This window comes from Cyprinodon tularosa, unplaced genomic scaffold, assembly GCF_016077235.1.
Source record: "Cyprinodon tularosa strain WSP-4 unplaced genomic scaffold, ASM1607723v1 ctg81, whole genome shotgun sequence".
Taxonomy (NCBI): Eukaryota; Metazoa; Chordata; class Actinopteri; order Cyprinodontiformes; family Cyprinodontidae; genus Cyprinodon; species Cyprinodon tularosa.
The window spans coordinates 1,043,608-1,060,002 of record NW_024039574.1 but is presented as its reverse complement, the minus strand read 5'-3'; the positions used below and the strand labels follow the sequence as shown (position 1 = coordinate 1,060,002).

At 39.7% G+C, this 16,395-nt stretch overlaps 1 pseudogene; it reads right to left on the bottom strand.

Annotated features, from left to right (window-relative positions):
- Positions 1–16,395, bottom strand: part of LOC119774342 — a 101,957-nt pseudogene that overhangs the window by 53,324 nt on the left and 32,238 nt on the right.

The window sequence follows — 16,395 nt, the reverse complement described above, 5'->3', positions numbered from 1 at the left end:
TTTATTTGCTATAAATTATTGTAATTATATTATATTATATTATAATTATATTGCTTCCACCATAATGAACTTTTTGAAGAGTTTCAGTCTGGCTTTAGAGCTCATCATAGCACTGAAACAGCTCTGGTGAAAGTCACTAATGATATTCTCATGGCCTCAGATAATGGACTTGTATCTGTGCTCGTCCTGTTGGATCTTAGTGCTGCATTTGATACAGTTGACCATAATATTCTTTTAGAAAGACTTGAATATTTTGTTGGAATTAAAGGAACAGCTCTAGACTGGTTTAAATCTTATCTATCTGATCGAATTCAGTTTGTTCATGTTAATGATAGATCTTCAACACGCTCAAAGGTTACCTGTGGAGTACCACAGGGATCAGTGCTAGGACCAATTCTCTTTACTTTATACATGCTCCCAATTGGTAGAATTATTAGACAGCATGGGATTAATTTCCACTGTTATGCTGATGATACCCAGCTATATCTGTCTATAAATCCAGATGAAGCTAACCCATTACATAGATTACAGGCATGTCTTGAAGACATAAAAACCTGGATGACTCTTAACTTTCTGCTTCTGAATGCAGACAAAACAGAAGTTATAGTCTTTGGACCAGAGTCTCTGAAAAAGAAACCGATTAGCCAGTCACTTCATTTGGATGGGATTAAACTGATTTCAGATAATAAAGTAAAAAATCTTGGTGTTATTTTTGATCAGGACCTGTCATTTAAATCCCATATCAAAGAGGTTTCTAGAATTTCCTTCTTTCATCTGAGGAACATTGCAAAAATTAGAAATATCCTGTCCAGGGGTGATGCTGAGAAACTAGTCCATGCATTTGTTACTTCAAGGCTGGACTATTGTAATTCTTTACTATCAGGAAGTCCACAAACTGTAGTTAAAAGCCTTCAGCTGATCCAAAATGCTGCAGCCAGAGTTCTAATGAAAATGAAAAAGAGAGATCATATCTCTCCTATCCTGGCTTCTCTTCATTGGCTTCCTGTTAAATCAAGAATAGAATTTAAAATCCTCCTTCTCACATATAAAGCCTTAAATGGCCAAGCTCCATCTTATATCAGAGATCTGATTGTTCCTTATGTTCCTAACAGAGCACTTCGCTCTCAATCTGCAGGTTTACTAGTGGTTCCTAGAATTTCTAAAAGTAGAATGGGAGGCAGGTCTTTTAGTTATCAGGCTCCTCTCCTTTGGAACCAACTACCAGTTTTAGTCCGTGAGGCAGACACCCTGTCTACTTTTAAGGCTAGGCTTAAAACTTTCATTTTTGATAAAGCTTATAGTTAGGGTGGCTCAGGTTATCCTGAGCTATCTCTATAGTTATGCTGCTATAGGCTTAGACTTTTGGAGGACATAGGGACCCCCATTTCATCATTCTGCTTCATTCTTTCTCTGTTCTCCTATTCTGCAGAATCTGTTAGTTCAATCTCTAACCTTCTGCTCTCTCTGCTTTTCCTCAGAGTAGCTTTGCCTCGTCTGTTCCTGTTTGGCTGTGACGTCATCCTTGAAAAAAACATCAGCTGTGCTGCTTCTATCAACACCCTTGTTAATAGATGTTGGAGATCGGCCTGTTTTCCAGTGTGGTCCTGTTTCTCTGACCGTGACTGAGTGAATGTGCTCTCTTCGTCCTCTGGCATGGGAGCTGCCTTGGAGCTCGTCTGCCTGGCTGTGTGTTTCCTGGACGGGGCCACCTTTTACAGCTGCTTTTTGTATCTCTGCTTCTGTCTCCTTGAACCCCAGTCGGCCTCGGCAGATGGCCGCTCACACTGAGCCTGGTTCTGCTGGAGGTTTCTTCCTGTTAAAAGGGAGTTTTTCCTCTCCACTGTCGCTACAAGCATGCTTAGTGTGGGGGATTGTATTTGAGTCAATGAGTCAATGCAATCAACTGGTTTTCCTTAGATAGAAAACTTTGTATCAATTTGACTGTATGATCTGGTTGAACTGTAAAGTGCCTTGAGATGACATGTGTTGTGAATTTGGCGCTATATAAATAAACTGAATTGAATTGAATAAAGAAGATATTTCATTGTTTACTTCTTTCTGGCCTTTCTGTGCTGTACTTACCATGTTTGTCTTTTTCCTCCTTGCTGTCACAATCTATTTTGCTTAAATCTCCTCAAGCTATGCCCAAAAATAATAACCTGACAACAGCCAGATGCATGTCTCACTCCGCCTAGCTCCGCTCACATACATCTGGGAACCCGCCATAGGAATTGCCTTTACTGAAGGCTGGGCCTTATCAAAACTCCTTGCATATGATTGGATAAGCCACTTGTCTGTCATCTTTATTGACGTGCTATTTCAACCACTCACACCGAAGCTAACCTGTGACGCTGTGAGAGGAGGAGCCATTTGGTAGATCAAGCTCTTGCCAAATCCGGTCGGGAGAAGGGCGAAAACATCGTTTCCACCAACAAAAGCCTTCAAAGCCGTTCTCTGATGTTCTTTTAATTAAACAATATCAGATAGATTGGACAACACAGAAGAAATAGCAGCATCAATGCTAACGCTTGCTTCCTCAATGCGAGCCGCCATTGTTGTTGGAATCTCACGGTCGCTTCTCTACTCCAGGACACACCCACCCTGCGTCCTGATTGGACAGACCATAAATTCGGTTGGGGAAATCACTTTCAATGAGCAGGTTCCCAGATGTATGTGAGTGGAGCTGGGCGGAGCGAGACATGCATCTGGCTGTTGTCAGGTTACAAAAATAATGCTCAACCGCTAATTTCAGAGAAACCTTATTGTTTTAACAAACTTATCATAATCACCGTCAGGTATTTCATTGTTTGTTTTGGCAGATTTGGCAGAGGTACTGTAATTAAAGCCTTCTTTTACCCAGCTGAGGATCTTGCTTTTATACATTTTCAGCAGGGATCAGGACAGTACAATTTACAAAGAAAATCTTTCGCTAGCCATAGATAGTATTGGGATCCTGAGGCTTGCCCACCAGAGGGCGCAGAGGATCCCTTCCTGGGGATTTTTGTTATTGTTGGGATCTGGGGTTCTGTCTACCTTTCTCCACCAGAGGGCGTACTGGATCTCCTGAGGCTGGAGCTGACTTCACCACCTGTTCCTCATCTGCTCATCAGGAGACCAGTACTTAAGAGGGCTGAGGACCTCACTCCGGTGCCAGAGTGTTTGTTAATCACGGAAGAAACCTGACTGAACCCTGGGACTCTGGAGGAGTCTCCCTTGCTGAAATCTGCCTGCCCCATCTCATGAGCTCTGCAGGAGCTCATCTTCAGAAACCTGTCTTCCTGCTCTTGTTAGCCAAACCAGGAGATCTGCGGTCTGGATCTGCCTGCCTGTTCTCTGGGTGAGAACTTAGAGCAACTCAAGGACTGAATTTCAGCTAGTCAGAAGCCTAGCCCTGCTGCTGCCTAGCCCTCTGCTAAATCCCTCGGCCTTGGACTCTTCTGGTTTCCTTTTTCCTCTGCTCAGCCTGAACCTCAGATCAGCGTATCCTGTGTGACCACCCTGGACTCATTCCTGCTGCAGTACAATTATCTGGACTGTGTCTTTTCAAATAAACTGTTGAACTTTTATCCTGTCTCCGTGGTGTTCTGCGTTTGGGTTTAGCTCCAATAACCCAACATGACAGTCATATACCAACACCAGTTTTTATGTTTTTCTGTGATCAGTTTACTACTGCAACAGCTCAATGGGTCCAATGGAAATGACCTAAATAGGTCCAATGGTCCATTGAGTTATCTAAGATAAATTTGAAGAATTTGAAAGAAATATTCTGTCATTGTTTTGTGAAATTGTAGTTAAACCATTAGCAGTAAACAGATCCCCAGCATGATACTACTAACACTACCTACTTCTCTCTGTGGTCAAATAAGATTCGTTTTTCTCTCGTATGGTCATAAAATGTTTGTTCAAGAAGGCATTTACTTGTCTTCAGCAAACATGAAGGTATGTTCCTAAAAATCCATACCAATCTTTGGCTTAGTTATTTGCAACTTTAATGCAGTAGTGGGTTTTACACAGACACAAATACAATTTTTGGGATGAGTAAAAATGTGACACACAGTTATGCTTAAAAGCCAGAAAACTGATCTTTTGTAATGTGTTCCATCAATTCAAATCCAGGGAGCCATAAGGTTTAATAATAAAGATTAACCTTCACAAATAGGATTTCTATTGAGATGTCATTAATAGATGTGTGTCTGCCTGTCCTACAGTATAATAAGGTAAAATAAAAACGATGGTCTCTTAATTTAACTACCGTATTTTCACGACTATAAGGCGCACTTAAACGTCTTTTTTCCCCCTCAAAATGTGCGGCGCGCCCTATGGTGCGGTGCGCCCTATGTGTGTTGTAACTGCGACTTTTGAGACCACCTCATTGAGGAGATGATGAAAGAGTGGCTGAATGTAAGGAGACCAGGTGTTTTTTTTCCACTCATCACCATCAACATTAATCTGTGACTCCATGCGTGCCCATCTCACAGCTGATGTGAAAAACATGGGGAAACAAATTAACGCTGTGCTCGCTGTTCAACCGCTCGACATCGGTGTGAACCGGACCCAGCAGGTGCAGCAGAAGCAGCGAGTTTACATGCAAAGTCAATGGTTGACGCACGTATAGGTGCAGCAAAAGGTCCCGCAGCGCGTTTTGAGCCGCAGGTCAGCACGTCACCGCCAACGCAGCTGCTCGAGATGGAAAAATTGAAGTTTTGCTGCTGGACGCGCCGCATCAACCAATCAGAGAAGCTGATCTGGGAGCTGACAGCGAGACAGACACAGCGCTCTGATGACATATGATATTAAATGAAAAGGGCTGGATAGATGAGGAGATGATGAAAGCGTGGCTGAGGGAGGTGTAGGCTATGTGAGGAGACCAGGTGTTTTTTTCCACGCATCACCATCGCTGCGTGCCCATCTCACAGCCGATGTGAAAAAAAAGGTGAATCAATGAACGCTGTGCTCGCCGTTATCCCGGGGGTCTGACAAAGGAACTTCAACCGCTCGACATCGGTGTGAACCGGCCGTTCAAAGTAAGGCTGCGAGCGGCGTGGGAGCGATGGATGACAGACGGAGACTACATTACACGAAAAGTGGAAGGCAGAGCCGGGCAAGTTACGCCACAGTTTGCGGATGGATTGTAGATGGACTAACGTGTCTGCTGGCTCTGTTCTTCAAGCTTTTGCAAAAGCCGGCATTATTTCTGAGGAGCTGCGCTGTACGGAAAGTGACTGACAGCGAAGAAGGGGAAATTGGCATGTCTGATTCATCACAGAGGATGATGACTTCGATGGCTTTGATTAATACTTTGTAATAAATACATTAATAAAGCACAATCATATTCAGTTTTGCTCCCGCTCTATTTTTCTACCTGAAAACTTAATTCAACAGCAGCCTCTGGGCCGGGTCTCCTCCTCTTCACCGCGGTGGCTGGCAGGTGTTTTTTCATCTAAATAATCTAAATCTTGCAGCTATATTTGCTGTGATCAGTGGGAATAAAGTAGTTTTAATAGTTTTTAAGTGAGAAAGTCCACCTGAAAACTTCATAATTGCAGTCAGTTCATCCAGATTATCTATTTCTGTCGGAGGCGCTCAGACCCCCACATACCAGCGGTGCACCGACAGTAGAAATCCTTTCATCAGCAGCCTCTAGGCTGGGCAGCCTGGGGTTCACCGCGGCTGCTGGCAGGTGTTTTTCATCTAAATAATTTTAACTGCAGGCACCAGGATACCGGCAATAAAAGCGAACATATTCCGTCGGCAGGTTTCAGGATTTTAAGTTAATTTAGGAGTGATCACAGCGCTGTGTCATCTGCGATGTGTCTGTCTCACGGCCAGCTGCCAGGTTTGATTAATACTTTGTAATAAATACATGAATAAAGCACAGTCATACTCAGTTTTGCCCCCGCTGTATTTTTAAATACGCAGTAGAGGTATTTAAAGGTAGTAGAGGACATTTACCTGTATATAAAAAACGCGCCCTATAGTCCGGTGCGCCTTATGTGTGTGTAAAATACAGAAATGGCACACAGAACTGAGACTGCGCCTTTTAGTACGGTGCGCCTTATGGTCGTGAAAATACGGTAAGTGAGAATTTGTGTGAGAGATTTAAAAATTGGTGTTTGCTCTAAAAAATAGGATTGCTCTCCTATGATGTAATGTCTAAAGCAGAACACATATAATACACCTATATTTAGACCTCTGTAATATAAAGCTTGTTATAATTTTAGGGGTGTAAAATTAATAGTAAGAGTAACTGACAATAAAAATGACAGGAAATATAGAGGAACAAAACTAGTATTTGCTGAGCAATTGCTGAAAAACAAAGGGTCTTACTTTGACATTACCGTACTTAGTTAAAGCAAAGTTAGTTTGAAGTACCCATTCTGTATGGTGTTCCACCAAAGTTGGTTTCAAACAACAGCCCTGCATCATAGAACACATTCATGGCATCCTTCCCTCCACCTGCTGTGCAGCCCGTGTCATATTGCTCCACTACGTCCCATATCTAATGAGAGAGATAGATTAAGCAGCAAAAATGTCACCACATAGGTTAAGAGGCTGGAGTTCCACAATGTTGTTTTTATCTTTCAAAACAATTAATCTGATAAACAAATCCATAAAAAAAATTCCAGATTTTGGTAGTTTCGGAACCCAGTGCTGGTTGAATATTGGACAGATGTTTGGTTAATTTAACCCAACAAATTTGGTACGGCAATTGGGTCGTTTATATAACTATAACTAGAAAAAGCTGTTTCGGAGAAACAGCAAGTGGGAATGCTTTTGATGAATGAAAAAAGCTGAAATTAACTGAAGAACATATGAAAATGTGATAGGAAGTCATCAGAAACTTCAAACTGCAGAAAACAATTGAATCATCTGAAGATTTTGTAGGGTAGAATCAATTGGCAGTAAAATGGCAGAAACAAACTCATCTTAAAAGCTGCACAGCCAAACCATACATGATATCAAAAAATGTCTTGAATGTGGACGCTAGAAGGGTCTTAATATAATGTCTCCCAAGTTTCTCGAAAAATGTATAAAGAAATTTTGAAAGGGGGCCACATACTGCCCAGAAACATGTCAGGCGTGTTATGCATTAGCAGCAAACAGAAAAGCTTCATTCCTGTCCAGAAAGAGAGCAGAATGACGCCAAAGTTCACAGCATAGGCTGAAAAGTATTAAATTAGCTGATTCAGAAAATAAATTACAAACAAGAACTTGAATCTTATCTGGTTGAAGAAAAAATTAGTAATTTAAGGATGGGAAGTAAAATGTTGACATTTTTTTTTAACATTTTTTTTTTTTTACATTTTTTTCCCTCTAAATGTTTTGTGTTATTTGTAGATTTTTTATATTTTATTAAATATGCATTGCAACATTATTGGTGTAAGAATATATTTCATCAAGAAAATAATGAATTGAAATGGCAATATTAATGGTTACTAAAATGGTTAGCATAGTTGTAGCATGATATAATAATAATTATAATATATTTAAAATGATAATAATAACAATATATTAACAACCTAACTTGTTAGAAGGACTCAGCAAGGCAGTCAATATGAGCCCTTGATTAGATTATATAAACAACCCAATTGGGGTATAATAACAACTCAAGCGGTTTTATATTTTATTGGACTGTATAGAAAAACCCAGTTGTTTTAAGGGAACCAACTCAAATGTTTGAGTTAAAGTAATCCAGTGTGTTTTCTGTCCATTATGTGACCAGTGCTGGGAGGGAAACTACCCAAATTGGGTTGTTTTTAACCCAACATTTTTGTAGGGTCAATGTGTGTAAAACAGGTTTCCCTACATTGCCCATGAACATTAATCACACATTAGACAGATAAACATATTTCACATTTACAGTCACAGTATATATGTTGATATAATTTGTAGTTCCTAAAACTTTCAAAAATCAATATGCAACAAGCAGCAGCACTAGGATGACTGAATCTTCTACTTCTACTTTAACAGAAGAACTTGCACAGCATTTTTTTTTACTTGTAAAACTAAATATTTAGTTGGAAATCAATCACACTGTCATAGTCTTGGTTCTGTTATGTTTTCTTTTGTGTATTCTGTTTTACTTTGTTCCATGTTTTCTAGTTTTAGTTGTTAAATTCTTAATTTGTTTTGTTTTTTGGTTATTTTCAGTTTTCAGGTTTTTATTTGTTGCCCTCTGCTGCCCTCTTGTGTTCTAATTTTTCCCTAGCTCCTTTCCTGTTCTGCTCTGTTCGCACCTGCTCCTAAGCTGCTCGTTGGTCCTCTCTTTGTTTCAGTCTCCCATAAATACAGGTGCTGGTCATAAAATTAGAATATCATGAAAAAGTAGATTGATTTCAGTAATTCCATTTAAAAAGTGAAACTTGTATATTATATTCATACATTACATACAAACTCATATATTTCAGATGTTTATTTTGTTTAATTTTGATGATTACAAATGACAACAAATGAAAATCTCAAATTCATCATATCAGAAAATTAGAATATTACTGAAGACCAATAAAAACAAAGGATTTATAGAAATGTTGGCCAACTGAAAAGTATGAACATGAAAAGTATGAGCATGTACAGCACTCAGTATTTAGTTGGGCCTCCTTTGGCCTGTATTACTGCAGCAATGCGGCGTGGCATGGAGTCGATCAGTCTGTGGCACTGCTCAGGTGTTATGATAGCCCAGGTTGCTCTAATAGTGGCTTTTAGCTCTTCTGAATTGTTGGGTCTGGTGTATTGCATCTTCTTCTTCACAATACCCCATAGATTTTCTATGGGGTTAAGGTCAGGAGAGTTTGCTGGCCAATTAAGAACAGGGATACCATGGTCCTTCAACCAGGTACTGGTAGCTTTGGCACTGTGTGCAGGTGCCAAGTCCTGTTGGAAAATGAAATCTGCATCTCCAAAAAGTTGGTCAGCTGCAGGAAGCATGAAGTGCTCTAAAACTTCCTGGTATGTGGCTGCGTTGACCCTGGACCTCAGAAAACACAATGGACCAACACCAGCAGATGACATTGCACCCCAAACCATCACTGACTGTGGAAACTTTACACTGGACTTCAAGCAACGTGGATGAAGTGCCTCTCTTCTTTTCCTCCAGACTCTGGGACCTTGATTTCCAAAGGAAATGCAAAATTTACTTTCATCAGAGAACATGACTTTGGACCACTCACCAGCAGTCCAGTCCTGTTTCTCTTTAGCCCAGGCAAGACGCTTCTGACGCTGTCTGTGGTTCAAGAGTGGCTTGACACAAGGAATGCGACAGCAGAAACCCATGTCTTTCATACGTCTGTGTGTGGTGGTTCTTGAAGCACTCACTCCAGCTGCAGTCCACTCTTTGTGAATCTCCCCCACAGTTTTGAATGGGTTTTGTTTCACAATCCTCTCCAGGGTGCGGTTATCTCTCTTGCTTGTACACTTTTTTCGACCACATCTTTTCCTTCCCTTCGCCTCTCTATTAATGTGCTTGGACACTGAGCTCTGTGAACAGCCAGCCTCTTTAGCGATGACCTTTTGTGTCTTGCCCTCCTTGTGCAAGGTGTCGATGGTCGTCTTTTGGACAACTGTCAAGTCAGCAGTCTTCCCCATGATTGTGTAGCCTATAGAACTAGACTGAAAGACCATTTAAAGGCTTTTGCAGGTGGTTTGAGTTAATTAGCTGATTAGAGTGTGGCACCAGGGGCCATCAATTTTGAACCTTTTCACAATATTCAAATTTTCTGATATGATGAATTTGAGATTTTCATTTGTAATCATCAAAATTAAACAAAATAAACATCTGAAATATATGAGTTTGTATGTAATGTATGAATATAATATACAAGTTTCACTTTTTAAATGGAATTACTGAAATCAATCTACTTTTTCATGATATTCTAATTTTATGACCAGCACCTGTACTCTCTCTGTTCAGTTCCTCAGGGCTGGTTCCTCGTCAAACTTCCTCCAACTCTCTGAGTCTTCCTCCTCATGATAGTCTCCCCCCCTGATGTCTCCATGGTTTCTGGTTTGTTTGACTTTGTTTTCATGTTTTGATTTTTGGATTTCCTGCCTCCATGTTCAGTTATTTGTTTATTCATAATTAAATCATCAAACTCACCTCTGCCTCCCTGCCTCTACATTTGGGTCCACAAACCTCAACCATATCCTGAGACACACACCTGAAAAATCTTTAGTATTTAAGGGTGTGTTTTTTTCCCCCTTTTTTTCTTTTTTTTTTTATTTTTTTTTACAGCTGAATATTTAGCTGTACAAGTAAAACAAAAAACGCTGTCTAACTCTTCACAGACATTCACATTTAAAATACAACCATACGTATTATTGAAACAAATCCATCTTCATACTCTCCCTGCAGTCTAGTTCAATTGCCCTGAATATACCTGCAGAGAGGGCAGATGAGGTTGAAGAGTCAGATAGGTACAGAGCTCAGGTAAAAGAGTCAGTTCAGTACCTGCCTGACTCTTCAGCCTCATTTGCCCTCTCTGACTAAAGCTTTCTCCTCTAACTGCTCAGGATCACATTCCTCTCTCAGAGAAAGTAAGCTCTCTCCATTCATTACTACTCTACATAATCATTATCTACCTTAGTCATAATCGTTTTGTCTAATTTGAGTCGAAGCAATTAATTGGTTTTCCTTAGATAGAAAACTTGGAATCAATTTGACTGCATGATCTGGTGAACTGTAAAGTGCCTTGAGATGACATGTGTTGTGAGTTGGCGCTGTACAAATAAACTAAATAAAAGTTCTCTGTTTCTAAATCCAATCGCTGCAAAGATGGACTCAAATAATCCCTAGAATTATTATAATTTTTTTTTTTAAGAATTCCATCAATCATTTTCACTCAGCCTCTAGTGTGTAATTCTTAATTTAGCTTTGGAGAATCCCTTGGACCTTGACAGGAAGAGTCATAGACCATCCTTATGAAATGCTTCTACACATCAAAGAAAACCTGTAGGCAGAATAAAAAAGGGAAACAACAGAAAACAATTGCCTTTTTCTGGGTTAGGCGGTTCTTGTTGTTCAACACATAGACACTTTTGTCAACAGCCACCAAGCCCACTGTGGCCCCGCGATCTCCTGTTATCTTCATAGTGAAAGATTTACGAGGTTCGTAGATTGTACCAGGTTTTGACGGTTCCAGTGTCAGCTAAAGGATGGAAAGAATAGACATTTTCTGTCAGTTTTCTGCAGATAATACAAAATCATGCATAATTTATTCAGTTTGTTTGCAAGAACTTCATACATTCTTTTACTGTCTCTCACCTTTCCAATACAGGTATCAGTCACATCCACCCAAACAGAATCTGATACGAATTCATTGGAACTCGTATGGTAGAAGGCTACAATGCGGAATGATGGCAGCATTTCTTTTGTAATTTGAATCATCAGACTGATGTGGTGTTGATTATTATTGTACTTCTCTCTGAAGTTTTTCACCAGCTGACCTCTGCTTAAAATCTAGGGAAACAAACTTGTTTATCAACCCTGCAATACCGAGACATAACATAAACAAATTCCTGACGGTTTAATTGTGCAACCAGCAGAACATCTCTCACAAGGTATGTGACGTCTTTTTCATTACTTTCTTGTCTGGTGAAGTAGAGGTCGACTTGCATGTTATCACCCAGCTGCACTTCAGCTGTGTGAACACCTGAAATATAATTTCACAGATTTTTGTACACATTTAATAAACTGCACGTTAGTGCTTTGTATTAGAGAAACCTCACTTACTCAGGACGACACTTACTTAGGTGAAGCAAACTGTTAGTTGAAGAATGATATGGGACAGCTACCATTGTGGCCTTTGCTTGCCTATGTGATGGAACATTGGGATGATTAGTCTTTGCCTGTGAAGAAAAACGTGAAGTAAGGTACAAAACATAAAGATAAGCTTAATATATAGTGTGGTCTTAGAAAAGGAAACAGAAGAAATAAATATTATTAATACAAAAAATTTCGCATTACCTAATACCTTTTGTGAAACTTAGAAATTATATAAGCCAAGTCTTTGTTGCATAATACATGTACAACAGTGTGGGTCTTATAGCCACTGTTTTAACACATGCATTAGGACAAGAAAAGATAGAGTGTAATGCAAACTATGATACTAAGTAAAATCAGTAATTCTCGCATGCACCTTTTCAAATTCGGGTGATATGAAGAGAGGGCTCAGAAACGACCAAAAAACAGCAAAGCAAGGACAGATAAGGGAGTTGCAGAGCAGCAGGAAAATGTGACTGCCTCCTTTGAGAGTACAGAACAGATTATATATATATATATATATATATATATATATATATATATATATATATATATATATATATATATATATATATATATATATATATATATATATATATATATATATATTTACAGGGGTTGGACACCTCTCATTTCAGTGTGGGAGGTTTCATGGCTAAATTGGTGGCAAAATTAAGAAATCAAAATCTGATTTTTATCTGTCAGCCACTACTAATAACTTAAATGACCCCAGAAAATTCTGGAAGGCTATAAAATTACTTTCTTCTAACAAAGATAGTGTTAATGTTCCTTCTTCTATTATGAAAGAGTCTGTAGTAGTTTATGACAAGCTACATGTAGAGATATTGAATCATTTTAATGAGCATTTTATTCAGTCGGGTTCTTTGTTTGACACTGTTTGTCCTTATGCTGTGACACCCTGTGTAGATGTGCCAGTCACTACGGGTGTCTTCAATCTCGTTCCATTTTCAGTGGCTGTCGTTCAAAAAGCCCTAAAAGGACTGATTCCTGAAAAACCCCCAGGACCTGATCTTATAGAACCCTATTTCTAAAAAATCTGCATTTGTTTGTCCATTACTGAAAGGGGGTGACCCACCAAATTTAAATAATTATAGACCCATTTCTAATTTGTCTGTTTTGGCCAAAACGCTTGAATCCCTGGTGAGTGATCAGATGAAGACTTCTTGCACGCCCAGGACATTTTATCCCCAGTTCAATCAGGTTTTAGAAAAAAACATAGTACCATCACAGCTGCAATGAAGGTGATAAATTATATCTCTGTTGCTCTTGACAGGAAGCAGCACTGTGCATCACTTTTTATTGATTTGTCAAAAGCATTTGACACGGTTGATCATGATGTTTTAAAGACTCGGCTTCTTAAATCGGGGTTTTCAAAGAAAACTGTCTCTTGGTTTTCAAACTATCTTAGTGACAGAACTCAATGCATTAAGCATGATGGTGTTCAATCTGGTATTTTACCAATCTTTAAAGGGGTTTCACAAGGCTCTGTATTAGGCCCTCTTTTGTTTACTATTTATATTAATGATCTTAATCGGCATGTGTCTGATGCAAATTTTCATTTTTATGCAGATGATACAGTTATTTACTGCTGTGCACCTTCTCTTAAACAAGCGATTGCACACTTACAGAATGCTTTTAATGTGGTCCAAAATACCTTGCTACAGTTGAAACTTGTGCTCAATGCAGACAAAACGAAATCTATGCTTTTCACAGACCTTCGGAACAGGCCACTGAATGTTCCTGAATGTGGTTACTCTTGATGGTCGTGAAATACAGATTGTTACAACTCATAAGTATCTTGGTATTGTCATTGATGACTACCTATCATTTAAGCCTCATGTTCACTGTCTAGTGAGAAAGTTGAGACTAAAATTGGGTTTTTACTTTCGAAATAAGCTATGCTCTTCTTTTAATGTAAAAAAATGGTTGGTGGCATCCACTTTTTTAACTTGCTGGACTATGGTGATATATATGCATTATATATGCATTCATCTGCTCAATGCCTGCAGATGATTGACACAGCCTATCACGCCTCATTGAGATTTATTACTAATTGTAAAGCTCGCACCCATCACTGTGAGCTGTATTCTCGTGTAGGGTGGTCTGCCTTGGCTCCACGGAGGCTTTGTCATTGGTTTATATTTATATATAAGGCTATTCTTGGTGTGCGTCCATCTTATTTATGTTCACTTCTTGTGAAAAAAAGTACTGGTCATTACTCTCTCCGTTCTCAGGCTGTTGTCTTGTTTTCTGTCCCACGTGTCAGTACTGAGCTGGGTAAAAAGGCCTTTGCTTTCTCTGCTCCCTTTACATGGAATTTGCTGCAAAATAACTTGAAACTTAGTAAAGTGAAAGTGAAGTGAAAGCCTTTTGGGAAACTCCTCCAACTCCCATTATCATTGTGACACAGCACACACAAGTGAACACTGCACACCATGAAATTGCATTTATGCCTCACCCGTGCAAGGGGGCAGCCCTCAATGGCGCCCCAAGGGAGCAGTGTGGCAGGACAGTACCATGCTCAGGGTACCTCAGTCATGGAGGAGGATGGGGAGAGCGCTGGTTAATTACTCCCCCCAGCAACCTGGCAGGTCGGGAGTCGAACCGGTAACCTTTGGGATCCAAGTCTGACACCCTAACCGCTCACCCACGACTGCCCGAAATTGGTTCATTTGAATACTTTTATGCTGACAATGAGATGTTTTGAGTTGGACTCCCTCACATGTCAATGTTTTAATTGAAATTTTATTGTAAGTGCAAATTTGGCTTTTATGTGTGTGTCTTTGTACGTATGTAATTTTGATGCCTATCTTGGCCAGGTCTCCCTTGCAAAAGAGATGTTTAATATCAATGGGTATTACCTGGTTAAATAAAGGATAAATAAAAAAATAAAAAAAAAATCTTCATTAATTGCACATCACATTGACCCAATAAGAGCAGAGTGTGAAGGTCCAATTAGCAGGGTAAGAGCACAGTTTTGCTCAAAATATTGCAATGCACTTAACATTATGGGTGACATACCAGAGTTCAAAATAGGACAGATTGTTGGTGCATTACTTGCTGGCACATCTGTGACCAAGACAGCAAGTATTTGTGATGTATCAATGTCAGCATACCACCAAGACGGATGAACCACATCCAACAGGATTAACTGTGGACGCAAGAGGATGCTGTCTGAAAGGGATGTTCGGGTGCTAACCCGGATTGTATCGAAAAAACATAAAATTACGGCTGCCCAAATCACGGCAGAATTAAATGTGCTCCTCAACTCTCCTGTTTCCACCAAAACTGTCAGTCGGGAGCTCCACAGGCTGAATATACACGGCCAGGCTGCTATAGCCAAACCTTTGGTCACTCGTGCCAATGCCAAACGTCAGTTTCAATGGTGCAAAGAGCGCAAATCTTGGGCTGTGGACAATGTGAAACATGTATTGTTCTCTGATGAGTCCACGTTTACTGTTTTCCCTACATCCGAGAGAGTTACGGTGTGGAGAAGCCCCAAAGAAGCATACCGCCCAGACTGTTGCATGCTCAGAGTGAAGCATGGGGGTGGATCCCTTGGCCCCATACTTGTGCTAGATGGGCATGTCACTGCCAAGGACTACCGAACCATTCTGGAGGACCATGTGCATCCAATGGTTCAAACATTGTATCCTGAAGGAGGTGCCGTGCATCAGGATGACAATGCACCAATACACACAGCGATATTCTGATGTACTCCTGGATCTTAGTTGTTTCATCCTGGACAGTGGCCTTGACACTCACTAGCCCTCGGCCTCCCTCACTACGCTTGTGTTGTGCAAAAAAAATGTCCTGCAGATAATGAATAGATGGTTAACTAGAACTGGAGTTATAGTTAACTATTTATCCTATTCAACATCGAAGGCAAAATCAACTTAGTGTTCTTAGGTGGATAATTATAGCCCTGAATTATCTACTTACTGGTTGCTGATTCACAACTGGAGGGTTCCGGGACCGGCTGTTAAAATCCAGGTATCCACCAGTCTAGTGGCCCAGGTTAAGTATCAGTAAAGCTATTAAATTATCAATAAAGAACCTTCTATCTCTGTTTATTCGCACTATTACCAAAAAGGGGTGGTTTTGCGCTGAGTGATAAACCCTCCGTTATATGAATGACCAAAACCACTACAGATTAACCAATGATGTCTTTATTCTAATAATTCAGGATTACAGAAATCTAACATCTATGCAAACACCACACATTACTAGAAAAATAAACACGAGGTAGATTAAATGACTAGTTTAAAAGAAAAATCGAAAATAAAGAATTAAACGAGATAGAAAACAAAGAAATAAAACCATAAGAGTCCGTTTACTGGCGTCTGAGATTGTCCAAAATATGCCAGATATTAATACATTCACTAATGTCCGCTAGCAGCAGGTATGATAATAGTGCAATTACTCATGTAAACTAATAAATCCAGCTTAAAATCAGCAAATGATTAAATGCATTAACAAAAGCAGCAGGTATGATGAGAATAGTGCAATTGATCATGTAACATTAACACATCCAGCTTAGTATTGGTAAATTTTAAACATGTATTAACAATAGCAGCAGAAAACGGTTAGCAAAAACCCCTTTTTGCCTGGCAATGTAG